A 16,398-nucleotide genomic window follows, 5' to 3' on the forward strand; every position below is an offset into this window, starting at 1 on the left:
CTTGATGATTGTGGGAGTTCTATTAAAGATGGCAGATTAATCTATCTCATTCATAATAAGATTTCATCTGAGTACTCCACATTTGTTTCTTCTTATAACACAACAAAGACTACATTAGGGGCTGCCTCTCAGAAACTATCTTTTGATTATTATGCTCAATTGTTGGATGAAGAAGAACAAAAGTTGAAATCAATGGGGATTCTCAATTCATCCAAGTTAAAACCATTGGTGGCAAATAATGAAGGTTCTCATAATTCAACTTGTCAATCTTCAAATAAAGGAATGGGAAAGAAGAAGAAGTGGAAAAATAACACACAAAAGGATATAGAAAAGACAACACCACAATCAAATCAATAAGGCAAGTCTTCCTCAAATTCAAACAAGAAGAGGGACACTAATAAGGAGAAGAAAAGGTGTGCTTATTCCAAGAAGTTGGGTCATGATTAACATGAGTGTTATCATAAAAATATTGATGAGTTATGAACATCATCAAGAAAAACAATGTTCCACTACCTAATTCTTATAAAGAGAAAGGATCCTAATCTTTAGATTCAAAGGGCAAAGGGAAAGCGCTCATGCCAAACTCAAGTTCTTTAGTGGAATGGATTCTTGACTCAGGTGCCTCATATCATATTAATTCTTCAAAGGAGACTTTTCTTCATTGAAGCAGTCCAAGGTACCACACATCTTTGTAGGAGATAATACAAAAATAGAAGTTGAAGGGAAAGGAAAAGTGGAGATGAAAAATGGGGAATGCAAAGATGTTCTCTATGTTCCTAACCTAAGTTCTAATCTCCTCTCAATTTACCAAATCACTCACCTTGGAGTTGGAAACAAAGTTGAGTCCCTTCTAGATTTAGTAATGGTGCACACTCTCAAAGATGATTCATTGGTTACCATGGGGAAAGTTAATCATGACACAAGGTTGTATTTTTTCTCCCACTTTGTGCCTAAGTCTCCTTCACATGCCTTATTGACTCAATCTAATCCAAAAATCTAATTATGACATGAATGGTATGGTCATCTTGCCTTCTACTATTTTCAACAACTTTTCTCAAGCAACATGGTTAAAGGCCTACTTACAATCAACTTTTCTAAGGGTGAATGTTCAACATGTTTAGTGGATATGCATCTAGAGGAGAAGTTTGATGAAGGGAAGTCTTCAAGAGCACTAGTTGTTCTTAAATTGGTTCACATAGTACTAGTAGGTCTTTTTGTAGTGACATTAGTCAATTGAGATCACTACATACTTACTTTCATTGATGACTTTTCATGCTAGAAATGGGTCTACTTTCTTCATCACAAGAATGAACTGTTGGACAAGTTTCTAGCCTTCAAGAGTCATGTTGAACAACAATCAAGAAAAGACATCAAAGTTTTGAGAATGGATGATGAAAGTAGATATGTGAACATAAGACTTAAAGAATTTTGCAAACTTGAGGGTATTGATCTTTAGAATCCACCAACATTTAGTCCACATAAGATAGATGTTGTAGCACTGAGGTTATGAACTCTAAAATCTATGGCAAGTTTCATGATACAAGCCAAGTCTCTTGATCCATCACTTGAAGTTGAAGCTATAAGGAGTGCCACTCACATACTTAATAGTTCTCCTTATAATGCCTTAAATGGAAAGATACATTTTGAGGCATGTTGTGGCAAAAAATCAGTTGTGAAACACTTCAAAGTCTTTAATTTTCTAGCATGGGAAAACATATCTTCCTGTGGATGCAAGGCACCACTACTTAGACCTTGTACTTTCATTGGATATGAAGACAATGTTAAGTCATATAAACTTATGGATCTTGAGACTCATGAGACTTTCATAGAGAGGAATGTTGACTTTGAGGAAAGTTTAGCCAGCTTATTCTCTAATCCTCTCTGCACTTCATACACTGTGGAAATGGATAGTGACACTAGTGATAGTGGTTTGACAGATTAGATATGTGGGATCCTATTAATAGATGTAGGGAGAGGTCACATCATTAGCACATTCCACATGCATATATAGCCATAGTTGTAAGTCCAGTACAATAGGGTACACCTAGCCTTCTAGCTCTAGCATCAGAGGATGACTACATAGCAGATATTCCAGGTTTGTTTGTTGAGTCATACATAGCATATTTGGGAGACATCATTGATGATATACATCTTCTCTTTGATGGAAAAGATCCTTCTTCAGTTGTTACGAGGGATCAATCTAACCCTCATGTCCATTTTCTACATGATCGATATTCATAGGTTGACATGATTGTGGATCCTTATCTATAGTAATTGTAGGAGGTCTCTTTATCATTTAAGGAGATAGTAGATTCTTTGGGACAGGTTCTCCATCCATCCTTCCTAGATCTGACATTGTTCTTTTAAGCATCATTGGAAGGGGTGACAGTCAGTATCGACACAAGGATAGTTGGGCAGGTTTCAGAGGTATCATTGATCATTAGGATTATTTCTATGTATAGGGGAATCATCTCACCTATACCTCTACCATTGTTTCTTCCAAAGGGGAGGAACATTATTTACCACTCATGGATCAACTTCTACATCAGAGTAGCTATCACTAATCAACACTCTACATTAGGGGGGGTACTACCTTGTCTCTTTTCTTATTCTCTCTTTTATGGGGGGACCTTTTTCCTCTTATGGGGTTTTTTCCTTCTCCTAGTTCTCTTTTGTATATACTTGATGCATAATGAGGGGGTTTTTATTACGCCATCCATCCATGCATCTAGTTTTTTCATCTCTCTTTTTGGAGGAGGGTTTTTACCATGAGGTTTTCCCTCTTCCTCTACTTTATGAGAGATTGTATTTCATTTCATTATGTACATGGGTACCTAACATGGCCTAGTGGTCGAGACCCTTCTTGCATTTCATCTTAGCTTTCATGAGCTTAAGTGCATTTGCCTATGTTTCACTTAAGGGGGGTTGTTGGTGTAAATAAATATTTACTTATTACACTCTACTTAAGTTTACTTAGGTTAATGCATTATTTTATTATTTCTTAGGTGAGACACTTAGGAGTTTTCATAGTCTTATGTGTTGTCATGTTGACAAAATTGGAGTAAGCAAGTCTAATTCAACACATGGTGTTTACAACACTAGAGTTTACATAGTTAACTAAGTTTTCATGTAGACAACATATTTATTCACACTCCTAATTTACCACATGGTGTCTACAACATAAATTTTCATGCTACACCTTTTTAGACTTATCCTCTCATCATTGTACTTACTCTTGTTCTTAATGGAGGTTAACCCACACCTAGTGGACATGTGCCTAGTTGTATGACTTATTATGTTGCTGATTCCTATGCATTCTAGAAGCATTCCAGAGGCCTTTATATATATTCACTCCTAGTGTACTTTAATACATTGAATGAATACCATATCGTCATCTTGATCATACTCTTTTGGTCTACTATTGTGCTTGTGCTTGAGTTCCTTGGTCTTGGGTGAATTTTTCCCTAAGGAAAATTCTGACAATTACATCCAAAAAAGCCATGCATAAAAGGTAACAATCATGACTCACTATTAAATCCAGAATCATATTAATATTGGGTAACGAGAAATCATCCTTTAAGGATGTTTGGTTTAAATATCTAAAATTAGTACACATCCTTATCTTGTTTCCTCCTTCTGAAATATGTACAATGTTTGAAATCCAATCTGAGTAATCAATAGAATGGATAAATCTATAATCCAATAATTTTTCAATTTCACTTTTGGCTTTTAAAGCAATTTGTGGATTCATCTTTCAAATTTTTTTCTTCACAAGTTTCATATTTGGTTTTAAAAAAATATTACAAGTAACAATCTTTAAATCCATAACTAATGTATCTGAATAGGTCTGAGCAAAAATATCATTGAGTTCAAGTAAAAGGGAATGCAACTGATCAAGTTCATCTAGATTCAAACATTTCCCAATCTTTATGACCTTTTCAAGATTATTTTCATCCATTTTAATATCAATAGTCTTAGTTATTAACAAATCAATTTGTATCATAGGATCCATTGACAAAGGAAGAATACCCTGATTATCATGTTCTTCAAAATAAGCATATGTATTTAAACAATAAGGCTTCCTTCGTTTGTGATGGAACTTAGGTAAATCTTCATAAACCGCTAAAAATTCCATTAAGGTTTCATCTTTGGGAAAAATATCCAAAGTAGGTGCTTGATTCATGTCAATGAGTAGGGGGTTGACCAATTTCAACTTTGCACCACATATATGATTAACATCAAGAGGAAAAGTCGATGGTTATATATCTAGATTAAATCCTAATTGATACGTATGATCATAAATTTCATTATCTAGAGGTACTTGTATACATTTCTTATATTTACCACATCCTTTGCCATTAAATCCTAATTTCTTAAGAAAATGATAACCAAAACTATACCATTTAGCCATTTTAGATGGAGTCCAAAGAGTGGAAAATTTTACAATGTCAGAATAATTAGGTTTTATCATTTCAATCATTTCATTAATTGAAGTCGCAATAAAATTGCTTTTTAATTCCCTAGAAAGTGGAGAAGGAATAAAAACATGTTTCTCAAATTCACTTTGTTGCTTCATGAATTCCAATTCAAAAAACTTATATTTGCCAATGAAAGTAGGATTAAAATCCAATGTCCCCTAACCATCTGCATTTAATGTATACATTCGATTGTTATAAATGAACCAAACCTTGCAATGATGAGTAGAAGTAATCACATGAATAATATGTAACCAATTGAGAGGTCCAGGCATAACATGAATAGGTGTATTTAGAATAACTACACCAACTTTGATAGGTAAGGTAATAATGCCCAAATTTCTCTTCACAATATTATCAAATCCATGTATACGGACATTATTAGGTTGAATAATAGTAAGATCAGCCTTAATTTCTTTAAGCATCTCCATGCTACAAGCATTAAGCCCAGATCCATTATCAATTAATGTTTTTCAAATGATACTCTGATTAATAGAAACAACCACCATAAGTACACCATATTGGTTCTACACCTCAAGAGAAGGTAAATCATTATCAAAAAACACAATAGGAGGTATAGAAGCCATAGCATGCATAAAATCTAAAATAGAATGAACATTATCTTGATTAGAAGGCAAAGTAGGAAGAGTAGATAAATGATTTTGCAACGCCTCAAAATATGTCGGAGAAGTTTGAACTCCCATAAAGATATCTTAGTAGGAGTAGAATGTAATTGATCAAATAAGTTATATCCTTAAAAGTAGAAGAAAATTTACGAACTTGATGAAGAATATATTGATAAGGTAGTAAAGAAACTGGAATAGTAGGCTGGGCATTATTTTGTGTGCAACAAGCATGTGAAATGGAATCAGTGTTATCAAAGAAATCTAAAGGATTTGTAGGTTTACCCTTAATTATTAGTTGAGGACATCCTTTTACCATCATCAAAGGTTTAGGATATATTATTTTAGGTTTATCAATGTTTCATATAGTGTAACATGAAGGTAAGCATGCACACACCTTGTGGTAAAGGTCAATTGAAGAGGTTTTGTAGGAGATTGAAATAGGAATAAGATTAATGAAGATCTTATCTAGACCATTTTCATCCCAACAACCATGTACCTTATTACAGAATCTATCCTCTTTTGCAATAAAAGCCTTATCAAAATATTCCAAACAAGAATCATATATATTGAAATACAAAAAGCATAAAAATCTAATTGTTTGTAGAAGTTTAAAAGAAATTTTGTAGTTTTTTTGTATTTTCGAAACATATAAATAAAGGAAATCTAATGCAAGAATTAAATCTAACACCAAAAAAGAAAGAGTTTTCATAAATGGGTTCACTAAAATGAATAGGGTAAAAATGGAATTTTAACAATCCTTCTAACATTCAACGCTATTCATTTGTTATTTTGAATTTGAAATGGAATAATTAATGGAGATTCTTGAAATTAGAAAAAATAAGACACATACCTCATGATGGAACTAAATTGAAAATACCTTATTTTTTATGACTATGAATAGGTTTTGGAAATTTTGCAACCTATTTTGTAATGGAAATGTTGAGACTAAAGAAACCTAGAAGAGTTTTATCCTTCAGAGGGTTGTAGATAGTGAGGCACGATCTTACCCTAGGGCACAATCGTGCCTTGAAAAATTGGCCTTGACCTAAATTGCTCTGATGAAAATTTCGTTCACTAAAAAGGGTTTCAAATATGCACCCCAATTCTTGAAACAACACCTGCATATACTTAAAAATGGGGTTTTTGGGATGGCTATATAGGGTTTTGCCTTAGTCAAACCCTCATTTTGGTGATTTCGACCTCCACGAATAGCTAGATATAATAAAATTTGTGTGTGTACATGGAATGTGTAATGCCAAGATCTAATCCACTAGATTGAAACCCTAGCATGAATATGTCTGAGAAAGGAATGCATATATTTGAATAAGATAAGAAAGAATAGCATGTCCCCAAGGCTAAAGTACTCCTACAATACTCATAATTTGTAATTGCTACCCCATCATTGTATCTTTGAATGCATGAATATTGATAATGGCAGATCAAGGAAGATAGAATCTCTCTTGCTCTAAATACATGTTCACAATGATGTGTTCACAAAAGTGCTTGATATCAAGAATTGCTTGATCTTCTATATCATCCTTTTTAATCTTACATCTTCAATTTTTCATCTTGTTCTAGTTCTCGCTCTAGCTATAAATGAATTTAAATGAGAGTCTTTATATATAGGCTTTAAGGTGAGGCTCCTAGAGTAATGTGAGGACCCATAATTCAAATTTACCTTGAATTATGGTCCAATAACAATAAAAAAACTAAGGAAAATAAATAAATGAATTTCAAATTAAAAACCTTCTACATTTGGATCCAAAAGACCAATAATGATTTTGGGGCCCTCTAAGACCAAAGCTTGGAAAGGGGGATCAAATCTTGAAGAAAGTCAAGGATGACCTTGACCCTAACCTAGGTTAGGGATGACCTAGACCATGCCCTAGGTTAGGGTCAATCTAGTCAGCCTCAACCTTGGAGTACGGGTCTAGATCGAGCCAAGATAGAAAATAGGAGATCTCGAGGATGCCTAGAGACCTAGAAATGATATCAGAATAAGACTAAATGCTAGGAATACACACAAAATCATATGATGAATATGATGAAGGCCCAAAGGACCTATGCCTAAGTCCTACTTAGAAAACATAACCATAGAGGAGGGAAATTAAGGATAATCTTCAAGATCCTAATGCTAATTTGCCCTAGAATGAAGGAATCAAGTGCACAATGCATCCTAAATGCAAATCTATCATGATGAATTTACTAAAAGAGGGTGCTAAACCTACCAAGATGGAAGTGCTTCCATTTTAAGATGATACACATACATACATACATATACATGTATGTATGTATGTATGTAGTTATACAGAGAGGTCTTCTTTAAGGTACTTATTACACCTTATAATAGTAAAAAAATTGATCTAGCTACATACATATTCCAGAATCCAAATAATTAAATAAAAAATCTCTCAACCTATGCTAAGTGACTTAGTTCAAAATCCTACACAAAAATAATATAGAGTTAATGGGCTATCTATCTATCTATCTATCTATCTATCTATCTATCTATCTATCTATCTATCTATCTATCTATCTATCTATCTATCTATATATATATATATATATATATATATATATATATATATATAAAATTTATGTAAGTAGGGAAAATATAATTCATATTAAGAATGACATTAAAAAAAATGGGGAATGATTAATTTCATATTTTATTTTTTTTTCTTTTTTTCTTTTATGTAGTCAACCATATGGCCTATAGTAAAATATGTATTGTATTTGAATTTTCTTTGCCATTGTAGTAGCAAGAGTAGATACTTGGGATCCCTAGAGCATATCAATACATGCATGGTTACATCCTTGGATTCCATTGTTGGGCTAGTGTATGGAACCTTTATATCAAACCATTCATTATAAATTGGGGAATTCACTTCATGCTTGGCATTCAAGTGATGCATCTTCATATGCAATTCTATCACCTTGGAAAATTGTATTTGATGTTGCTAGATGGGAATAGTTGATTGTTCCTTTAATTCTATCTAACCTGATGACAATTCTACAAGAATTTGTAATCAACTCTGCTAATCAACAACTAGACCATTTAATTGTGTTATGGCTTCTACAAGGGAGTGAGCCTTGTGATTATGACATTTACATAAAAGAATAGCTTGCTAATCTGATTATGTTATTGCATCAAATCTAATGGCAGTTCTACAAAAAATTGTAATCAACCTAGCTAATTTATCCCTGTTCTCTTCCTTTGCATTCTCTTCCTTTGCAATGGTGTTGGAAAACATGAAAATTTAATAATGCAAAATCACCTTGAGGAACTTGTGCATGCTCTTGGAAAACATGTCATCAAAAACTTTCATCATGACCTTTTCTACTTTTACATATTTTTGCATGGACCCTTGACACACCTAGTGCTCACAAATGTCTACTTAAGAATGTATGTGAACCTACAACACACTACTATGTGGTGAAATATGTAAAAAATCATATAATCCTTCATCATAGAAGGTCTTTCACTTGGTGTGCTCATTCATTAAGTTAAGCACCCAAGTCTACATTTCAAATCACGATTCATTTATTTTGAGCTTAAGAACTAGTACAACATCCTATAAAAAGTACCTAAGAAGAAATGGATATCACATTCAATCATTATCACATGAAGCAAAAAAAAATTATGAACATCCAAAAAATAATCTCATGATGTCAAAAGCTAACATCTAACATTAGTTCATCCTTTTGTTGAATACAATGGATTAATTGTGTATTTTATTTCATGTTACACAAAATTTCATATCATTATCAATTAGTGTATGTTGAGCTTCAAGTAATGAATAAAATTTTATGTGTCTACTAAGCATTCCAAAGTTTGTCTAGTTTAGAAGGCAGTGTCTACTGAGTTCACTCAAGCATCTAAGGAAAGTCTATAGAAGATGAGTGTTAACTAGGCTCACTCAATTAATGAAGAAAATGTTGGATGGAATCAGTGCTAACTAAGTTCACATGGCTACCAAAGGATCTATGCAAGTATGCAGTGTTAACTGAGTTCACTTGGTTAATACAAGAAAATCATTTTTGAGTTAGTGTCTACTAAGTAGGGTTGGCTAATAAAGGATTTTCTTATTTTGGCATATTGAGCTCAATTGATTTAATTGTTGGTTCTAGCCGACTAAGAAGATAAATATTAGTTATTACAAGTTGTATTTGAGCTGATTTGACAAAATGAAAGATATAAATAAAAGGTCAATTTGAGGATTAGAAGTAAGAAGATGGATATGTGAATGTATTGAAGATTTGATGATGAAAGGAGGAAGAAAATCAGAAGGATAAGCAAAATATTCTTGTGGAGATGAAAATATATGTTTGATCAGGAAGGATCACATATACAAGCTAGAATTGAGATCTATAATTAATAATTTAGTTGCATCCAAATCAAATTATTCCATTTTTTCTCTCTAACCATTATAGCAGTGATCTAAATCTCTTAACGGAGTTGGATTAATAGCTATTTGTAAATCCTCTAACAAGGTGTCAGTTCTATTGAATTGTCTAAAGTCCTCTAACAAGGCCACTCCTAGCTAGTGATTAAATCCTCTAACAAGGTCACACCTAATAGTGTATTTTGAAACCTTTAATAGGGTTGGCTCCTAATAGGGCTTACTTCAAAAGAGTGAAAATAGTAACTAGTTGCAATTGGTGGTTTTTTCCAAATTGAGTTTCCACATTAAATCTTGGTGTCTAATGTGTTCATGTTATTTTTTGTGTTTCCAACCAAGTTAAAGTAACGGTAATCATAGATAATATCTTAAGATTTTCATGCTAAGTAATTATAGAGAAATTATAGTGTTTACTAAGTTACAACATTTCTTTGTTTGTTGAGCATCAATAGAATCAAGTTTTGATAGAATTATTTTTTACTAACATGTAAGGGATCTAGGATTTATTTTTGTAGTAACTAATTACCCCTTCCCTCTTAGCTACTCTTCTTATATTTCCAACAATTGGTATCACAACTTTTTGGTGCTTGCAGAGAAGGTTTCAGGGACCTAAGCTAAAGATCAAGATGTCAAGGACTTATGACATTACATTTGGTTACTATTAGTGTTTTAGCTTGTAAATATCTTGATGCTAAATACAAAACTCCCACTGGAACATTGTCAATATAAGATGTTGTTGAGAAGAAGAATCACAACAACATGATGATTTATAGTACATCTGCTCTTAGTTATGTTGAATTTGATGAAGTGAAAGCTTGCAAAACAAAAAATGAAATGTGGACCAAGTTGAAAGAAATCTATGGAGGAGATGACAATGTAAGAAGAGGTAAAGACAAAAATCTTAGAGGTCATTTTGATCAGATGAAAATGAGAGAAGATGAAAACATTGAAAAATATATAGAAAGAATCAAAGCAAGTGTGAGCGCAATCAAAGTAGCTAGAGGAGACATTGATGACAAAATAGTTGTAAGCAAGGTACTCAAAACTCTTCTTCCTATTTATATAATTAGAGTATTAACTATTCAAGAGATGAGATGTGATCCAAATAATAAAATATCTTTGGATGCTCTAGTTGGAAGATTGATAGCTTTTGAGTTAGATAACTATGATAACTATGTTCCTAGTTCCAAAGGTATTGAGTTTGCATTTAAAGCTAAACTCCCACTTAAGAAAAGGAGTAAAAAATCAAAGGCCGATCAATCATGAATTGAAGAAGAAGAAATGTAAGAAAGTTTAGACATTGATCTTAAAGTTATAGAAAAAAGCAAAGGTAAGGTTCCTCTGATCTATTTTTCTTGTGAAGAAGTTGGTCACATTGTTGCAATGTGTCCAAACAAAGAAAATGAGGATGAAAAGAAAAGAAATAAGCACAAAGGCAAGAAGGATTTCAAGAACTACAATGACAAAGGTAAGAAATCTTTTTCTATGGCTAAAGATTCTAATAATAGTGAAGATGAAATGGTATATATTGTTGTAAAAGATGAGTCTAATGATGAAGGAGATAAAATTGAACTTATCTCTCACGTTAGTAAAAATAATATATGGATTATTGACAATAGTTGTTCACATCATATGATTAGATATAAAAAAAATTTGAGCACATGGAATATTATGAAGGTGGTAGTGTGAGATTCAGAAACAATGAACCTTGTAACATAAAAGCAAAAGGATATATTTCTTTGACTAAAGAACTTGCATGTGATAATGCCTATTGTGTTGAAGGATTAAAGCATAAACTATTGAGTGTGGAAAAGTTGAATAACATTGGATTTAAGGTAGAATTCTTGGATGGAAAGGCCAAACTACTGGATAGTAAAGGAAATTCAGTTGAATCTAGCAAGCAAACAAAAGGTAATCTATTATATCTTGATCTCAGTGAGAGTTTATGTTTTATTTCTCATGTAGAAGAAAGTTGGTTATGGCACAAAATATTATATCATGTAAACTTTGATAACTTGATTAAGATAAGAAAAAATAAAAGAGTAAGAGGTATTAGTAGTTTGAAGAAGCCCGATATGGGTCTATGCAAAAATTGTCAAATTGGTAAGATGGGAAAGACTAGTTTCAAAAGAAATAACTATCATTCAGAAGAAGTCTTATAGCTTGTGCACATAGACTTATGTGAAACTATTGGAATGTAAAGTTATAGTGGAGAAATTTTTTGCATTCTTTTTGTTGATGAGCATTCTAGAGTTTGTCTAATTTAGAAGGAAGTGTCTACAGATTTCACTTGGGCATCTAAATAAAGTGTATGAAAGATGAGTTTTAACTAAGGTCACTCGGTTAATGAAAAATATGTTGGATGAAACCAATGCTAACCAAGATCACTTGGTTACTAATGGATCTATGTAAGTATGAAGTGTTAACTAAGTTCACTTGGTTAACATAAGAAAATTGTTTCTAAGTTAGTGTCTATTGAGTAGGGTTGGCTAATAAAGGATTTTCTTGTTATGGAATATTAAGATTAATTTATTTGATTGTTGGTTCTAGCTGAATGAGAAGATGAATATTGGTTATTACAAGTTGTATTTGAGCTGACTTGACAATATGAAAGATATAAATAAAAGGTCAAGGATTAGAAGTAAGAAAATGCATATACAAATGTATTGAAGATTTGATGATGAAAAGAGGAAGAAAATTAGAAGGATATGCAAAATATCCTTGTGGAGCTTAAAAAAAAAATTGATTAGGAAGGATCAAGTATAGAAGCCAGAATTGAGATTTGTTTAATCAATAATTCAGTTCAATCCAAATTAGGTCATGTCATTGTTACTCTCTAACCATTGTAGTAGTGATATAAATCTCTTAATAAGGTTGGCTTAATAGTTATTTGTAAATCCTCTAACAAAGTGGTAGTTCTATTGAATTTTCTAAAGACCTCTAACAAGACCACTCCTAATAGGGTGATTAAATCCTCTAACAAGGTCACACATAACAGTGTGTTTTCAAACCTTTAACAAGGTTGGCTCCTAATAGGGCCCACTTTAGAAGAGTGAAGACAATAACAAGTTGTAATTGGTAGTTTTTCCCAAATTGGGTTTCCATGTTAAATCTTTGTGTCTAATGTGTTCATGCTATTTTTTTCTTTGTTCGCAACCAAGTTAAAGTAACATGTAATCACAAATAACATCTTAAGATTTTCATGCTAAGTAATTATAGTGCAATTATAGTGTCTACCAAGTTACAACATTTCTTTGTTTGTTGAACATCAATAGAATCAAGTTTTGATAGAATTATTTTGTATTGACATAGAAGGGATCTGGAATTTATTTTTGAAGTAACTGATTTACCCCTCCCCTCCCAGTTACTCCTCTTATATTTCAAACACCTTTAACATTTATTAACAGTAGCACACAAACACATAGCATTTAATAACATGTGAAATAAGGTATTTAAACATTCATCGACCAATTATGATTTAATTTTGGATCACCTACCTCATTAGTTTGGAATTTTTTCTCACCGAAAATCATAAAAAAGTAAAAACAAATATGCCAAAAAGAGCATATAAAGGTGATTATCATGCACAATCATGCTTTTAGTTCTTTTGGCACAATCATTCTTACAATTTTTTTGGCTCAATCTCCAACTAGTTAGTATGTGTTTTGAAAAATTATACTTGGACTATGAGTCAGGAAAAAGAGAAATATCAAACTTGAGAAAGATTTACATAGATACAATTAATTTTTAAGCTTCAATTTTATAAACTTACAAAGAGAACCATAGAATTATAAGAAACTATTGTGGTTTGTACTATTTGTAAATTATAGTTATAGGTGATAAAGTTATATATCTTTGATTCACAGAGCACAAATAATGGAAATGAAGTATTGTAGAAGGTGCAAGCTCAACTCCCCACCCCCCAAATGTAGATTTCATTGTTAAGTAGAGAATAATTGCATACATACATACATGGTTAAGTACTACATAACTATGTCCAAGACTTCCTAACTATGTCCAAGGCATCTGCGCACTAGAGGCCTACTCTACCTACCAGGCTTCCTTGAACTACTCACTCTAATCAATATGTAGTTCTAGTTTCTAATTGTTTTGATGTAGTTGTATTCCTATAACCACTGTTGAGCTTTACTCACCTAATATAGCTCTTCACCATCATACACCCAATTGGGAAAATCAAGCAATTTTTTGTAACTACAATACTATAATACACTAATGTAACCTTTGTGTTGTATTTTATAGTTAATGTAAGGTTAACCTATATACATCCTAAATCAATCCTTATATAGTTATGCTTAAAAGATTGTGACAATACCCATGGCCATGCTACTTGTTGAGTAAGTTTTATTATTTTTCTGTTGTGCCAAGATCTCTTTGTTTACACACACAGACATAGGTATATAAATACATACATACATATACAAAGATCACAAGAACACAGAAATGAGATGTAGAGATGGCAACAAGATGCACTTATTGTAAGGGCATGACAATGAAAGACTAGATCTCTACTAATCTCCACAATCCACAAGATCTCTCTATATATGCATACATACATATACATACATATAAATACATATACATCCATACATATATTTCCACATATATACATGTACATACATACATACACCTACATATGAAAATTTATCACCTTGGAAAACTATATTTGATCCTACTATCTAGGAACAACTGATTGTTCATTTTATTGTACATAATTTAATGATAGTTCTATAGGAATTTGTAATCAACCTAGACAATTAACAAGTAGACCAATTTAACTAGGTTATAGCTTTTTTCTTTCTAAAAATATCTTCTATGATATTTTTCTAAAATCTTTTGCCCATTTTTCCTAGTCTGCATTATTTTTGTGTAGGATCTTGAGCTAAGTTAGTTAGCATGGGTTGAGTGAGTTTTATTATTTTATTAATTAGATTCTAGAATATGGGCTTTTTTTTATCATTGTCTTTGTTCAAGTCTTGATTTCAATGAAGTAACAAAGTGGTTTTTAGGGTTGAAAGGACTATATAATGAAGAGGAAACTTGAAAACTTGAATGTTGAAAAGCTAAAATGAATGCTATCAAGGATCAAACACCTATGGTAGAGTTACAACACAATGTGAAGTTGATTTTAGATATAAACAAAAACAAGAAAAAAACATGACATAAATCGTTCCCCATTTGTTTTGATTGTGGAAAAGTATGTGCAAAAGAGGGTGGAGAGCTCTAACAAGGGTGGAGAGCTTTGAACATTGGTGGAGAGCTTTGAACATTGGTGGAGATTTTATTTCTTTGCCCTTGTGATTGTTTCATTTTGTTGTCATACCCTTATGATCTCTACATTTCATTTTCATGTCCTTACTGGAAATTAGTGAAGATCTAGGATTTCATTGTTGTGCCCTTATGATCTCTATTTTTTTTTCATGCCCTTGTGATCTCCATGCCCTTTCTTTGCAATTTCATTGTCATCTCATACCCTTGTGATCTATGTTCCCCTTACAAAACTACAACATTTGGGGTAAAATCATGATGATAATTTGTGATGGTGGCGTAATATGTGGTATTCAGGCCCAAATGTAGTAGTGATCTTGCTCTTTGATTTTTTTCAAGGGGAGAAGATGAACCTATGTAAATGTTCTTTTCTTTTCCTTCTACAGATGTATTTCTTTATATTTCACCTAGTAGGTGATTAGAAAAGCTTCTCTTTATGTATATGTATGTGAATATATACATACATAGACATTGTGTGTCTATGTGTGTGTGTGTGTGTACTCACACACACATAAATCTCTCTATTTATATACATACATACATACATACATACATCTATATATGCAATTTTATCATCTAATAAAACTGTATTTGATCTTTTGTCAATCACCAAGAGATAATATAACTTGTAAGTACAAATTTATATATACTTAGTTTGGTATGAATCCTTTTGATTGAATTCATCTAAGGAGAGTAAGTCTACTCATGATGATAATGGCTCCATATATTGGGCTTTGAGAAGACAATGACTTATAGAAGATTATATGTTGTTATGGACATGGGATGATTCATTTTTTATGCCAATATATCCTCCACCATATTGAATTTATATATCATCAAGTTTCTAGATACAAATCAGTAGACTTGATATTAAAAAATGGTGGGACTAAGATATAAATCTCAAACAAAGGCTTTGTGCTATGGTTGGCTAGGTCATAGATGGTTGTGTCAATGGCTGATTGGGCAAGTTGTAGAAAATCAGGGTGCCAGTTGCAATTAGTTTCATTAAATTGATAAGGGAATCAACTTTGAAAGTAGTATGATCGAAATTGGCATGTCCATCCTTATGATAGATGTCTCTATCTCATAATAGAAAATTACCTCAAACAAAAAGTGAAAAATTAATAAATATATATAGAAAATAAGAAGAACATTAACCTATAATAATTTTGAAGGAAACAAATATAATTTGGTGGAGAAAGCCATGAGCCGTGTGGCTCCACATTGTGGCTATTCCATGATCCAATAGTGGAAACTCTTCACATTAAATATGAAGATCTTGAAATTAAAAAAGATGACTATCAGATATCTATATTTGTGTTTAAGTGATAACAAATATATAGTCTAATTTTAAGAAAATTAACAGTCTTAAATGTATATGATTAAATAAAATAAACAAGAGTACTAGCTATAGCTATTTAATTCTAGTATTAATGATGAAGTTAGAAAAATGTCAAATAAAACAAGTATGAAGTAATATAAATGGATCATCAGCTCCATCCTATTATGACTTAATGCGAATCTATCTAATTATTTCTTGGATGATATTATGCATGAGATCTTTACTCAATCACTAAGAGATAATATAATTTGTAAGAAAAAATTTTT

The sequence above is a fragment of the Cupressus sempervirens genome, chromosome 3, assembly GCF_028749045.1.
Source record: "Cupressus sempervirens isolate cs-2001-9-10 chromosome 3, ASM2874904v1, whole genome shotgun sequence".
In the NCBI taxonomy this organism is placed as follows: Eukaryota; Viridiplantae; Streptophyta; class Pinopsida; order Cupressales; family Cupressaceae; genus Cupressus; species Cupressus sempervirens.